The sequence below is a fragment of the Pipra filicauda genome, unplaced genomic scaffold (genome assembly GCF_003945595.2).
Source record: "Pipra filicauda isolate LSUMZ 115617 unplaced genomic scaffold, ASM394559v2 scaffold223_size1779592_pilon, whole genome shotgun sequence".
NCBI lineage: Eukaryota > Metazoa > Chordata > Aves > Passeriformes > Pipridae > Pipra > Pipra filicauda.
Window position 1 is genome coordinate 1,628,827 of NW_024104336.1, and position 15,125 is coordinate 1,643,951.

Consider the following 15,125-nt stretch of genomic DNA (forward strand, 5'->3'; position numbering starts at 1 on the left):
ATCTGTTATTTGACTACATATTTGGCTCTTTCTTCTTTCCCTGTTAAGAAGCTAATGGAGAATAGACAGAAACTGCAGATCTGAAAATTTTATTTTAAAGCATTCTCTATTTACATACTACTAAAATTTGTTTGTAAATCTTTCTCTAATTTTTAAGCTGTCATCATATCTTGTCTGATATATGGTTACTCAGTGTTAGGAGGCCTTTATTGCATATAGCTGGTGATCCACACACTAACATTAGAGATTAGCTCCAATAGTGCATTAAACATTTTAAAAACATTCTCTGACACTTAGGACAGTTGACAAGAAAGAATTGTCATCATATGTTCATAAACTCTTTCAGCTCACAAAACGGAATGGCTTCATTCAAATTTGCTATCGGGCTGCTGAGAATAACTCCTGGATCTACCTATGTGTTGAACTCTGTCCAGTAATTCTTGGGGAAAAGACTAGTTGGGATATGGCAAACTTGAGCCACATTCTAACATCTCTACTAGAGATGATCAAATTCCACTGCCTGAGCACATTCACAGGAAGTGCTTATTTTAATTAAAAGACAGCCTTGGTATACCATAATTTAGCTCAGAATATTGATTTTTTGGGCATATATAATTTCATTTTTAATATGTTACTTTGTTCAATTCCCACTTCTTTGCCCTATTTTGCACTTAGATTTTGAAAAGAACATTTTCCAATTTTTCACTCTTTCTTTTAAGATTCCCATGTTTCTGTAATGTTTAATTAATTTAATGTTTCTGTAAGACTGTAATATCTATCAACGCTTGAAAACATTTTTATATATAAATTTGATATGTTCCAGTGATGTGTTTACACATCACTAGAACTGTATCTGTGTTTCTCTTTGTTGTTTCTATTTTTTTTTTCCATTTATGAAAACCTACCTGTTTTCAAGTAGTGCAGCTGACTCTTACTTAGGTCCTGTTCTTGTATATACACATCGTTTTCACCTGTCCACAAGTAGAAGCAGAATGATTGATAAGTCACCAGTGGTCTGGCTGGGTTATATAGCATGAGGTGATTTATTAAATTTAACAAATATTTTGTGATAAGCTGTGTCACAATGATCATGGAAAACTACTGATACTGTGTTTATTGATGTGTCAAAACTCTTGGTTTGGTTAATTTCATGACAAATTAAGAATTTAGGGGTTTGTGATCAAGTGGTAAATTGGTTTTCTAGTTACTTAATTTTCAGAAAACAAATTGTGAAGCTTCAAGGTACCTGATTACAGCCTCTTACTGCAGCCTTACCAGAAGTACAGTCAGTTTTACGTAACATTCTGTAAATGATTCTGTCAGCAGCTCCTACGTTCAGACATTCACTTACGTGTAGTACCTATCTGACTACGGCTCATTGTCATAGGAAAATTAGAAACTATACCATAGCTATGATTTATACAAAAACTTCTTTAAAATAGACTATTTTTGAGGCTGTCATCCTGGGGATGGGGAACTGTAGGGGCTCCCCATAGGGGTGATTGGAGAAAAACCCACAACCAGGAAGCAGGACAGGCTGGAGAGAGGCAGAGGCAGCCTCAACCCTGGGCACTGGGCACCTCTACTCTATGGGGACAGCGATGTGCCAAGGCCAGCCTGGGACATCTGGCCACAGGTCAGGCCCAGATATAGCAAATTGGTAGCTTACAAGATTTTCTTTAACACTTTACTGTGGATCATACAGAACCGCATGAAAAATATCATCCTTTGAGATATTTAATTTTGCATTTTTTTTTCATTAGGCAATTGATTATTAAACAGAGCTAGAGAAAACAATCTTTAAGTCTACAACAGTAAATATTATTCACTGATATTTGATAATCTATAAATATATATGTTAAGATAAAATATTAGGAAAGATTAGAACTAAAATGTCAGGTAATTAAATGATGCACTTGATAACTGCACACAATATTTAAAAACAAAACAAAACAAACAAACTCCAAACTAAACCTAGAAGTTAATAAAACCAAAAGTTAAAGCCAAAAAGGACTTTTTCTTCCCTTAATCAACTTTCTTCATTACCGTGCATTAACAACATTAGCTCCAGTTATGTGTCAATTTATACACAAATTTTAAAATTGTCAGGGAAGAGATCAAATCTCTTCAAATTTTACAGATTACCCCCCACACAGGAGTGACACTTTCTTTACACTAATAATAACCTGTGGTACTAACATTACACTGATAATAACAATGTCAATAGTGTCCTATATGTCCCCTGAATCAGTAGCTCTAAGATTGATCCCTGGATTCTTTCACGGATTTTACATGGAAATCACCATATTACTTTGACATGAATCTTAGGCACTGAAGTTGATTAAACTTTCTGTATACGTAAAAGGAAATATGCGCTTAAGAATTATGTTAAAAGAGGTGTTGGTGAACTTGAGAGGAAACCTGTACTCGGGCACTTTTATGACTGTTCTTTCAAATGATAAATAAATCAATTTTTTCAGTCAACGTACAGTAAGTTTGTAGTAGAAGAAATAAGGCAATATATAGTGTTTTAATATAACATCATCAGAATATATTACAGACAGAATAAAATTATGCAATATTATTCTTTAAATCAATGCAAAATGCAAATTTAGGAAATAAAGAACAAATTTTATGAATGAATAATAGCTTTTTTTTAATTTACGTATACTTACTTAAGGACCTAATTTAAAATAAAGATGATGAATACTGCTTCATTATTTCTAAGCTGTGTTTAATTACTTAAAGTTAACAGCACATTTGGAATAAATTTAAGATTTCACAAGAAAAAAGAATATAGCAGACTAGATGTAGAAAAAAAGGAATACTGCAGCTAGAAACATTTCAGAGAAGGTGACATATGACAAAACATCTGGAACAGCCTCCATAAGGAAGGCAGTGAAGTCATGGAATCACAGAAATATTCATTGGATGACACTTACGGAAGTTATCTGGCCCAGCATCTGCTAAAAGCAGTGTTACTGCCAGTTCTAGATCAGGACAACCGTGGCTTTGTTTAGACAAATCCTGAAACTTCCAAGGATAGAAATTCCACAGCCTGTTTTGGTAGCCTGCTCTGTACAAATTCTAGTGTTGCCTTATCCTCCCAGAGGAAAAAAAGGATTTTCCTCATGTCCAGTCTCAACCTTCCAAGCCACAAATTTTGATTGTTGCCCATTGTCATACTATCTGCTGCTACAGAGGAATTTGACTTCATTACTTCTGTAGCTCAGGACATCAAGTGTGAACTGCTACTTTGTGTGTCCCTTCATCCTAGAGATGATTGCACAACTAACATCTCAGCCATGAGCTCCAGCACAGAGCATTCTCCCACAGCACTGCAGGCTTTCTGTGAGTGTAACGGGCTGTGCTCAAGCATTCCAATAAGAGTTGTTGAGAAGAGCAGGAAGAAGCCTAGAAGGGTGTCTCTTCTTCATTACTTTTGGAAATAGATTAAAAAACATACTGAAGCTTTAGCTCTGTAAATTCTCTTATTTATTACGCCTATTTATCACAAAACTAGATACAGTTTTTAAGAATAGGGGAATAAATATCAGTTCCCTGAGGGCACCAGTTGGCCTTAATGACCATTGACAGCCCTGTGGTTTCCACCACTCAAGCCCTCTTCCACTGAACTAGGGATTCCATTTAAGCTCATGTTGGGACCTTTAGTCCTGGCCTGACATATTTTGTACGTTTCCAGTATTTGTGTTTGGCCATTAACCCTTGACTGTGGACTGACTTCCAGGATTGTCATCAGACCTCCAGTGACTGGATTTTCCTGTTAGTTGCAGGGATGTGTCTGATCCAGTCCCCACGATCAGGCCTAAGACTGCTGCAGACTGACTTCCTAGCTTTACCTTGGACCTTCTTCATCAGCCATGGACTTGCTTGATGATCTGGACTTGGCTGAACCTCAGTGCCATATCTGTGCCTGCCCTGCATGCCTCACTTGGATACTGTGCAACAGAGCTCTGACTGGAAAAGTCCCTGCCTTCATGGATGTATTAATGCCCTTGATTTCCAGCAGCCTCTTGTTTAGAGAACAGCTGGCCTTACTGTATACTGTTTTTTTTCCATTGGGCCAATCCTTTTCTGCCAAGCTCTCACTCAGTCAGCCCCTTCCTAGCTTGTCATGATGCATATGTTTATTCTTGATGAGCTTCAGAAAGCTTCTGTTGATCAATATGGAGTTCAGGGATGCTCCACTTATTATCAGCCACCAGACATCAAGCCATTAACCATCACCCTATGAAGATGATAGACTACCCAGTTTTAAATCTATCTAAATGTAGATACATTCAGTGTATATTTCCTACAATAATATTTTTCAGCCTTGAAGACGTAACTGAAGATGAACATGATAGAGGTCTTTAAAATAAACACTGACATGAGAAAATTGAATAGACATCTATTCTCTGGGTTTTCCAATGTAACTGTTAGAGGTCATAAGCTGAAAGAATAAGGCACAAATTCAGAACAAAGATAAGAAATAGCTTCTTCTCAGAAGAAAAAAATCCCCACTGGAATAAATAAAGAAAATAATGCAAAATTCATCAAAATAAGAACTAACATTTGTCCTGAGCGGAGTGATTGTACTACATACCACTGTAAAGAGGAAAATTGTATCAGAAAAGAATGACCAAAGTAGTTCTTACACTCTTCCATTGATGTGCTATTGACTAGTAGATAGTGAGTGAGAAGGATGCTTCTTGTAGCAACCAATGCCATTCATGTCTTATAAAGACACTAGTTTGAGTAAGAAAAAGTAAATTTTTTTCTTACAGAAATGAAGCCCGACCATGTGTTACACCCTATTATTAACTAAAGTAAGAGAGGTACATAAAAAATTACAGTCTATTTTTAAAATATGTATCTACTAAAATACAATATGATAGTATGGTATGGTACCCAAAAGTATCTGCCATACTCTTCCTTTTTGATCATCTGATCTGCATAATGTAAAACACCAGTGAAATTATCAATATAGATTATTTGCTGATGTGTGGACTCAAGCTGTTGAGGGAAACATGGTTTTGAAACTTAGTTTCTTTATCCTTTCCATCATTTAATGACTAGAAATTCATCAAGAAAAACAGATAAGAGATTTTCTTTGCAAACAAGAACTAACTTGTCAGAAGTTGCTATTTTAAGTGTATCCTGTTGTTAGGGTAACTAAAGTTCTAAAAATACTTTAAATAAAAAGGACATCACCTTAAAAGCTACTCAAGTAGTCATAGTAACAGTATTTTTTGAAATAAAAGCAGTTCATAGAGTTTTTTTTCCTCCTGACCTTAAGCTTTACAAAAATACACAGCCAACTCCTTTTTATAAAGTACATGTGTTTATCTGAAGTCAGATAAAATTAAGAATATGTTAAAGTATCCCAAAGAATTTTACATGTATGGAGGTTACTAACCAATTTAACAGGACTTTAAAATTTGTATCTTTCTTTTCTGTATTTCCAGAGAGTATGTTTCTTCTGCAGTTTTACAAGGGCTTATGTCAAAAAGCACTTTCTTACATTAGTACTATAATAAATACATATTTTAGAAATCTTTTTAAACATTCATGTACATTCTTTATCAGATAGACTATTTTCTCCATTGTTTCCTTTCAAAAATATGTGTTAATGAAATATTACTCTCTTGTTAGTAATAAAGACATCTATTCCTGCAAAGAAGAAATGTCCTTTTGAAACCTAAAGCACAATTTTACTACACACTGTCATTACTTAAAAACAGTGCTTCTTTTCAAAACAGTGACCCTTCTGTGTACCTCTGTGTAGTAGCACCTCTCTTCAATTTGTAGCACACTATTATTTTCATTTATGTATTCAGATACTTGTTTAAAATTTGCCTTCTTAAATAGAATCACTAATATTTTTGATTATTTTTAGTGACCAACATAACTAAGAGAATAAGAATGATATTAATCCTTCTTGCACTTCATTAACAGAGTTGTTAAATAACAGGTCTGATTTAAAGCTTATTGAAGTCAGTATAAAGATACACATTGTTTTCAATAACCTTTGAATCAGGTTTAAAATCTATTTAGTTACAGGTGTACTACAAAAATGAAGGTTATGAAATTATGGAGTTATGATTGAGGACATAATACGAATGTAATGGAATTTAATCTGTAACCAAGAGCCTAATTTTGCATGCAAATCCTTATTAGCAGTGATGACAGATACAAAGAGAAGAACACAGCTTGAGCCTGACAGCTCAGATTGTGATTTCAGGAGTGAAATTAGAAATAAATAAATTAACATTGTAAGTGAGCACATTTGATATCATTGAGAAGTATCAAGCACAGAACTCATGAGACAGTGACTCTTTAGAGCAAAGATAGAGTAAAAGTTTCTTAGCATCCCATAACAGAATGACTCTCCTAAGCCAATAAAACTTTACTTTGAAAAATGGTATCTGTATGTGGATAAAACCAGAAGAATTTTGTAGTGAAAAGTCTTATTCATGAATGAATAATATTTTAAGTTTCTGAGAATTTTGAATGTAAGCAGCATTGATGAGGACTTAAGGGATAGCATACGGGTGAAAATACATATGGTACCTTCATTGCCTCCCACAAAAGTTTTTGTCATATATCTCTATAACTTATCAAAAGATTTCTATCACCATCTATGTAGACAATATTTTAAAATACACTTATGGAAATATTTTAGAGAAATGAAAAGATTAATGGATGCTATACTACATGGAAATATGCAAAAAGCAGCATTATAAATTCATGATAAGGTCATTTTTTAGAATACAACAATGGCAAAAAGTCAGCTTTGTGAAGGAGCTACAGATAAAAACAGTTAAGATGAAAGAAAATTAAGATGAAGCTGAAAATAGGAAGAGTGAAAATATAACGGAATAAGAAAGGCTTATTAACCAGGTCATTCTGAATTGATAGGTCAACGCTCACACCCAGGTATCCAAAACAGAATAGTCCTCATAGTCTTTCACAGGTACACTGCTCCTGGAGCATATATTCAGTCTCCTTTGCAAAATGCTTTCATGAGGCTACCAAACCAGGGAGACTGAGAGACTGAGGAATGAGTTGTCTCATCCCTTGTGCATAAGAAATCTGTGCTTATTTTGTGCTGGATTGAGCACAGAATAGGCAAACACAATCCTGCCTAATGGAATGATTAAGTGTTTAAAACGATGTTTTAATTCAATCAATTAAAACCATAAACAGCATGAGTTTGATTGAATCAGTTTAAAGAATTACACAGAAGCCAACGTGGTTGTCAGCAGGGGTGAAAAATTCATGTATCACCTACACACAGCTTGAATTCTGTATTTCTCAATTAGATATTACAAATAACCTACTCTATCACAGAATAGCTCTTGAGTGAGAAAAAAAACATAGCAAAGCTTTCAAAACATGTGCAGTTAATTAAAATTTAGGCACTCAGCCACCACTGTCAAACATTTAATAAATATGACAGCTTGATTAGTCTTTATTTGTTCCCTGTCTTCCACAGACAATTTAAAGAAAATGTTTAATAGATTTGAGATTAAAATATGCTTTTAAGAGGTAAAAAAGATTTAGCATTTAATAAAACATCTGCCTTTTAGGAATATGTCATTTTATATCCAGTAGATGCATTCTTAAAACACAATAGATTAGAAAGAACCATAAATATTTACCTACTGTTAATTGTGTATCAAGTACTTAAAAGATAGCAACATGAAAGAAAATAATAACATCCAATTTTGTATTAAAATTGCTTTTATCCTACAATAGGCTCATTTGCATGGTAATTTAATAAGTTAATGTTAGGGCAAGACTTTCCAGAAATGCTCAGTTTTGACCTAACCAAGTACTTACATCAATGATAGAAATCATTGCATATAAGATAGTACTGATTAGAATGAAAAATGGGAGACAAGCTGCTTTTAAAAATATATGTTCCAAAAATTTACACAAATATATTAACATCAAATTTCTTATTGGAATATATGCATTTCAATCCATTCATAGTTACATAAAAGCAATCTGGTTATTAATGTAAACTGATGTAATTTCTTCCATTTCTACTCCTTAGTTGGTGTGCCTCTGCTTAACAATTTTGGCCTATAAACTTTAGGTTTCAGTGTAATCAATATATGATATTTCACTTTACCTACTTTTCAGTGTAACCTTTTCAGATTGTTCTTCAAAATCTTAACATCATATTCATTTGTTTACAGAAGAACTTTGCCATGATAAGAGCTTAAAATAATATAATTTTTAAGAATAATATAAAGAAATGTACGCATGGGAGCAAATAACACATTCAAAAGTAGTACTCTGCTTTGATTCTTCTCACCTCACACTTCGTCTATCAGCTTGGCTCCAATAGTTCATCAAGTTTTAAAGGATAAAAAAAGACTATTTTCTGTACTGATAGCTTTCATATCATTTATACAGCGATTAATACCTTGGAAAGAACTTCTGTTAATATTTTAATAGCAATATTTAGCACTTCGTCTGCAAAAAGGGCTGCAGTATTAAACTACTTCAAATACTCTAAAATACATAATTAAAAAACTCAAAATATCTTACATGCTAGTGCAAGAGTTTTGCAAGCAAGGAATTTGTAAGAGTAGGTTTAGATTAGATATCAGGAAAAAATTCTTTACTATGAGGGTGGTGAGGCACAGGAACCGCTGGCCCAGAGGAGCTGTGGATGCCCCACCCCTGGAAGTGTTCAAGGCCAGGTTACATAGGGCAGTTTACAGGGGTGTTGGAGCTAAATGATCCTTAAGGTCCCTTCCAACCAAAACCATTCTATGATTCTATGAATTAAAAATACATAATTCAGAATACCTTGCTCTAAAATATGATGGGATTCTGTAAATCATTTGATACTGTATTACTTGAAAATAAACTATCAGAAAGCCTACTTTTGAGACTATGCTATACCTGAAATTTGAGTCAACCACTAATGAGATAACATTTTTGAGAGAGAAGGATCATACAAACAGTCTCATATGGCATGAATACTAATTCACAAGTCAGGTCATATTGCAAGACCAGTGAAAGATTACTGCATATGCAGTCTTAAAGGAAGTAAGTGTAGTAAAAGACTTTGGAAACCTTGGATAGCTTTATTGTGAATACAGTCAGCCACATAGCAATAACTAAAAGCTATACTGGCAAAAACTTTAGAAAAGTGAATTATTCATACTTTTTATTAGTGGAGGTCTACAAGAACAATTTTCAGATTAAAAAAAAAAAAGGCAAAATAATATAAATAGTTCACGAAGCAACATTTTCTGCCTCCTCAATTGACAATTGTACAACTTGTGTCATCGCAGTGCTTTATCAAAAGCAAATCTATCCATATTTCTGTTCCTCTAACTGGGTAAAGAATGACATAGGTGATTTAGTCATTTTCCTATATCAGTCCTTAACAGTAAGAAATTTTATAACAAGGTATATGAGTTGGAGGGGATCACTTGCACATCACCATTCATTGACATAACACTAAAAGAAGAAATTTCATCATTTGTTTCAGCTCTTAAGTTTCTTTTCACATTCCTCTTTTTGTTTTCAACATATTCTGCCTTTGCTTCTTTTTCCAGTACTACTTCGGGTTACTGAGTCCTACACCAGTACTGTTCTAATTGTTGTGCCTGATGATGAAACCTAATGATTTGAGCATCTTGCCAAAAAATGTAATCTTATTTCATCCTACCAAACAAGATTCAGAGTTTTCATATATTTAATAAAGACTCAAGTTACTTCATTTCTAGGCCCAGCCTACAGAAATCCAGAATCCAGAAATCAATTTAGCACAGCTACTTCCAGGGTAGTACAAGTTCTTAATGCAGGGAACTTGTCCTAGCACTGTAAGTTTAACAAGACTGTAAGTATTTTGAAATTGTCTTACTAAATGCTTTCTTTCTGGTACAACCTTCTGCTTATGCTTTGTTTATTATTTATGTTTAAATTTCAGGTTATTTATTACCTTCTACATTATAACTGATGATAACTCAAGTGAAAGCTGAGACAAATGAGGAGCTTTTGTTTAGTATTTCTATCTATTTGATTTTTCTCCTTCCCCACTTCAGTGTTTCAGCAGAAATGACGCTGGTTCAGTCAATTCTTAAAGCAAAAGATTTTAAAACTCTAGAAAAATAGAAAATGTTAACAGAATAGAAAATGAATACTGAATATGAAACACTGAGGTTAATGGCATGTCTTTGACAAGAAGGAGAGAACAAAACATCTTTGAAAATTAGACTATGGATGCAAGTGTACAGCTTGGTAAAATTAGTCAGGTGATAAACACAAAACCACTTTCCAGAGCAGACACAAATAAACTGAGTATTCTTTATACTTTTTGGCCTATTTAATGTGTCCTAGACATTTTTCTGAGACATTCTTTCTTTGTCCATTTTACTGTGATATTGGGATTTATCTGATTATACTATAGTATAGCTGGGTGAAATCCTTATTTTCTCAGAGAATACAGATCATTTTAAAGACCATCTTAAATAACATTCTGGACAGCTTGTGTTATCACCATCTGTATACCAAATTAGAAAAATTCTGCTTCTTATCGGCAATAGAATTTCTGGGTCACAGCATTTTTCTGGGAAGCTGAAAATAGATTCTAAGAAGAGAGGACTGTATCTACTGTCTTTTGGAACCTCAGCATGTTCTCATGTTGTCCATGAGACATTTAACTTCTGCTTCACTAAAGATTTCTGTCAAGTAAACCCTCTCATATTTGTTAAAGAACAGTATGATTCATACTCAGCATCAACTGCACCCAAACTAGTAAACATATCTGGAAAAAGCAAAGTCTAAGCATGCTGGTTCTGATTCATACAGTATGAATCTGAAACTTTAGAGTAACAAGAGGTCTGGTTTGCTCTCAGTCACCTAGTGAAAACTAAGCTCCTCAGCTTCTCAGACCTTCACAGTTTCTACGCTGAACAGTTATCTGTTGCCTTGCTTTATTAGCCTTTCATATTTCCCTTTTAAATTCCTTAATATAAAAGGAAATTGTAGGTGGATAAGGAAAAAGACAAGGGTGACTGAGATGCATCACTGACTTAATGACCTGTGATTAGATGTCCTAGGTCAATAGTGAGGCAGTACTGATGACTTTCTGAAATAGAATTCTCTTTTTTATCCTTCATCGCGTTTTAGGTTTTTACTCCATTTGCGACACCATCTTATTCTATTCAGGTATCAGGTCAATCTGACAGTAAAGAATACACTGTCCCAAAAGTAAAACGTGTATAGTTGGATAACATCAGCATATTATAATGTTCTTACAATTTAAATACAGTGCATGACCCAGTCATAAACAAAAGTAAAAGTCTAAAAAGAATTAATGGAAACAGTTTAGTGGTATTTACTGATTTTAAATTTATATCTGTATTTTTTATTATTATTATTGTATCTATAAATACATTGTCATTCTACACTATATAGTAAAGAAGTTTGCTGTTGTTCAAAACATGTCTAAGAAAACTTCCAGTCACATGAAAAAAAAATTATTTTTTGGAGCTGAATACCTTTTTTTCTGCTTTCTATTTCTGGTGGCAGGTGTCTACTTACACTACCATTTGCTGGTTATGTGGGAAAAAAATCAAAGTAGGCAGATTGCTCTGTGAAAAGGAGAGAGTAGCTGTTTTTAAAAAGTTCTACCTATAAACTGAACTGTAAGATAAAAAATTAACAAAATTACAACAAAAATTTTCATGTGCACCACTGCCAAATGAGGCGACTCAATTTCACATTGTTCTTGAAAGAATGCTGGATTTTCAAGGATCAGTAAATAAAATACTGACATTTTAATTGAAAATTAAAAGAAATCCTGTATTTTAAACATTTCATTATGATTTTTTTTCTAAAAAGATATAATAAGTGTATTCTTCACATTTTACTTCTTTTTGTAGTCGCTATTTACTCATGGTAAGTTTTGAAAGGACATACATGCATTATCCCTAGGTAATTCTGAACTATGTCATGTTCTAATGTGTAAAATGCATCAGAACACCTCATGCTGTAACATAAACAACTGTACAGTTCCTTTGCTCATGGAAAATAGTTTTTAATTTTAATAAAGGTTAGTCTAAGCACTGATGGTTTCATCCAGACACCAATTAAGTCCCTTAAAGGATTAGTTGATGAAGTGTTATTGCTGAGAAGTACCCCAAGTAATTAATTATTGTTAAAAAATGTAATGTAATGTATCTAAAGTAATTATAAGCTATTGTTGTTTGATGTTCAGAAAAATATACAGTAAGGTAAACCTTCCATTTAGGTGACTTTCCCATCCAGTTTAGTTAGGACCCTAACTACTAACCTGAAACTTATTTTGTTCTGTGTTTTTCCTTATAGAAAAGTTTATCTAGTCCATGACATACTGAACAATTAATTGTAAATATGTACAAAAATCCCTCCAAGCACAAAGAAACACAAAAGAGACTCTGAACCAGTAAAGTAAGCTTCTTATCATTTCCAACTTCTTTCCTGAGTCATTAATGACAATAATATCCAAATTCTGGGCTCCCCTGGTGGTCTAGTGGTTAGGATGCGGCGTTGTCACCGCCGAGGCCCGGGTTCGATTCCCGGTCAGAGGAGTTCCTCCGGGTAGATGGAGCTCGTCAGCCCTGTAAGGCCATCCATCTAAGAGAAGGTCACTCTAAACAAACTTACGTCCTGAGGACCTCGCTGCCACTGTCCGAGCTTCACTCGGCCCCGGCAGTTGAACCTTAGGATTAAAGGGTGGGCTCAGTTCAGCGCACACTGTGTCTCACCTAAAAAAATCCACTGCGCAGGCTCGAAAGGTAATGACCTTTCCCAAATCTTCGTTCGCGAAGACTGGCCATACATACATACATCCAAATTCAGATACCAAATCCTGATTTGTTAAACTGTTCAGAATCAATGTAGTTAATTACTTTTAAGTTATTCTTAGGAAACTGAATACAGAATAATACATATTACACTGGTCAGGTTAGATTTTAAAGATTGATCTAAAAATATTTACCCATTCATTTTATGCAACAGTTCAGATTTCAGTAAGCCATAATCTTTCAGTCTCATGACTGTACTGTTGCTACAGACTGTTTAATTTCTAAGCTATCATAGGTCTTATTCCATCAAAAAAGGGGAGTGGAGCAGGAATGAAAGGGAAAGAGGAAAGAAGGAAGTTTTGACCTAAGTACAAAATTTAAAAAGCATACAGAATAACTACAGGGATATCTCGTGATTTCAAAGTACTTCAGTCATTAAAAAGTTTTGCAAGTGTAATGTAGTTTAACAAATATACAACTTCTAAAAATTCCCCTTCTTTTCCACAAATCTTATGTGGTTCATAGGACTAAATTAAATCTCTTTTTCTATGTGTAAGTGTGAAGAAAGTTCTTTATGAGATTAAGATGGAAACACTCAGCTCTGTTGACTGCCTTTTGCATACTAGCTAAATAAAATCTAGCCTAAAACAATCCTTAATGATCTTCAAATATAACTGCAATAGCTTTCTACAGGTTTTAAGAGGAAGTGAATGATCACTTGAACATGAAGTCATGAAAAAATCAGCATAAACAACAAAAAAAGCATAAGATTTCTCATATAAGTAAGATAACTGTAAATATAGTTGGTTAGAACACATTGCACTATATTATTTCCAACAGTTTTTACATGACCTTGTCCAAGTTCTATTCTCATCAGAGATCACAGTACAAAAAAAGATTAGAAAAGAATGTTCAAAAGTTTAACACTCATGAGAATGAGGACAGAGTTAGAAGTCTGGGCTATTGTCATTTTCCTTAGGAAAAGTATTCTTTTACCTAATTTTTTTTTTCTTTTAACAATTACACAGATGAAAAAGCGATTGTAAATCTAGGGATGAGGGCAACAATCGACTTGACTTTCATGTTGATATATACATTTTTCAGGTTTGGAACACCAGCAATCTGTTAGAAGACTTGCAAGAAGGAATTATTTGTGTAATTGGACATAGCCAAATATTATATGTGCTCAAGAACATATGTCTGTGTATATGATAATCCTTCTGAAAAAGCTGGCATTTACTTACTGTGAAGCACACTATTCATTAGCAATTCTGTCTTCTGTATATAAGGCTCACCAAACTCCTGTTGATGCAACTTCATGTCACAATCTAGAAGAAACATTTTTATAATGTTATGCATAATCAATAGGATGCTTCAAAACATACACTGCTCCATACAGTGTGACTACTATGAATACAAATGTACATATTATATGTTTATGGTATTTTAAAAAAGCATGTTTTAAAGTTATGTCCTTTTCTGGATAATTATATGTATCAGAAAGCTGGGGATATCTTATTTCCAAAAGTATAAAACACTAATCCTTAAATGACTTAAATATAAAACAACAAGATCACAGGAGCTGCAAAGGGAACCCTACTGTTGCTGAGTAAAATCCTGTCAAAAACCGGAAATATTTCTTGTACTGAAGATCCACCTGCAGGTATCTTTTCTCCTTGAACCTGTGACTACATCTGACCCTTAATATAACAAAATTCTCTAAAATATTACCATAAAGAGGGTGGAAAATGTGGTCAACAATGACAATCTTCAAGCTGTTTTAATGGTACTTACTAAACTTTAAGGCATCTTCTCTTCTAGACATATATAGTGATCTGATATTCTGCTACAAACCATATGTAATTTTTTTGCTGATTATTGAGATAATCTGGTACTGTTGTAATTTATTTCACATAAAACCTAAAAATGTAAAAAAGTTAATGAGAGAACAATTGTCCACTTAACAATTATCCATACTTTACCTACTATGACATTTCTGAGCACAGTAATGGTATTAATAATGCCTAGCTGGCACTTTCCAGAATCCAATATTGAACACTGGCTTGGCTATAATCACAAACATATTCAGAAGGACTTGAAACTAACTTCAGATGGTGGCTAAGGATTTAGCTGGGGATGTCCCAGAGTCTTGTGAGTTCTTGAATGGAAATCTAAAGTGCTAAATCTCAATTGCTTGAACGGTATAGCAGCATGAAGAAGAAGTTTCTGCCCGCACTGAACAGGGTGTTGTCTCAGATAAGGTCCAAGGTACTAATTTAAGAATCTGCTAAGAGGAATATATTCTGT

At 33.9% G+C, this 15,125-nt stretch overlaps 1 long non-coding RNA gene and 1 other non-coding gene across 2 annotated transcripts in view; one reads left to right on the forward strand and one right to left on the reverse strand.

Moving 5' to 3' along the window:
• Positions 1–14,189, reverse strand: part of LOC120323273 — a 39,238-nt gene extending 25,049 nt beyond the window's left edge. The window contains exons 1-2 of the long non-coding RNA XR_005563581.1: positions 14,063–14,189; positions 906–971 (exon numbers count right to left, since the gene is read on the reverse strand). This is a non-coding gene — a long non-coding RNA (uncharacterized LOC120323273). The remainder of the gene's footprint in view (positions 1–905; positions 972–14,062) is intronic.
• On the forward strand, positions 12,531–12,602 carry TRNAD-GUC. Its single transcript has one exon. It is a non-coding gene; the product is annotated as a tRNA-Asp (tRNA).
• Positions 14,190–15,125: the final 936 nt, after the last annotated feature.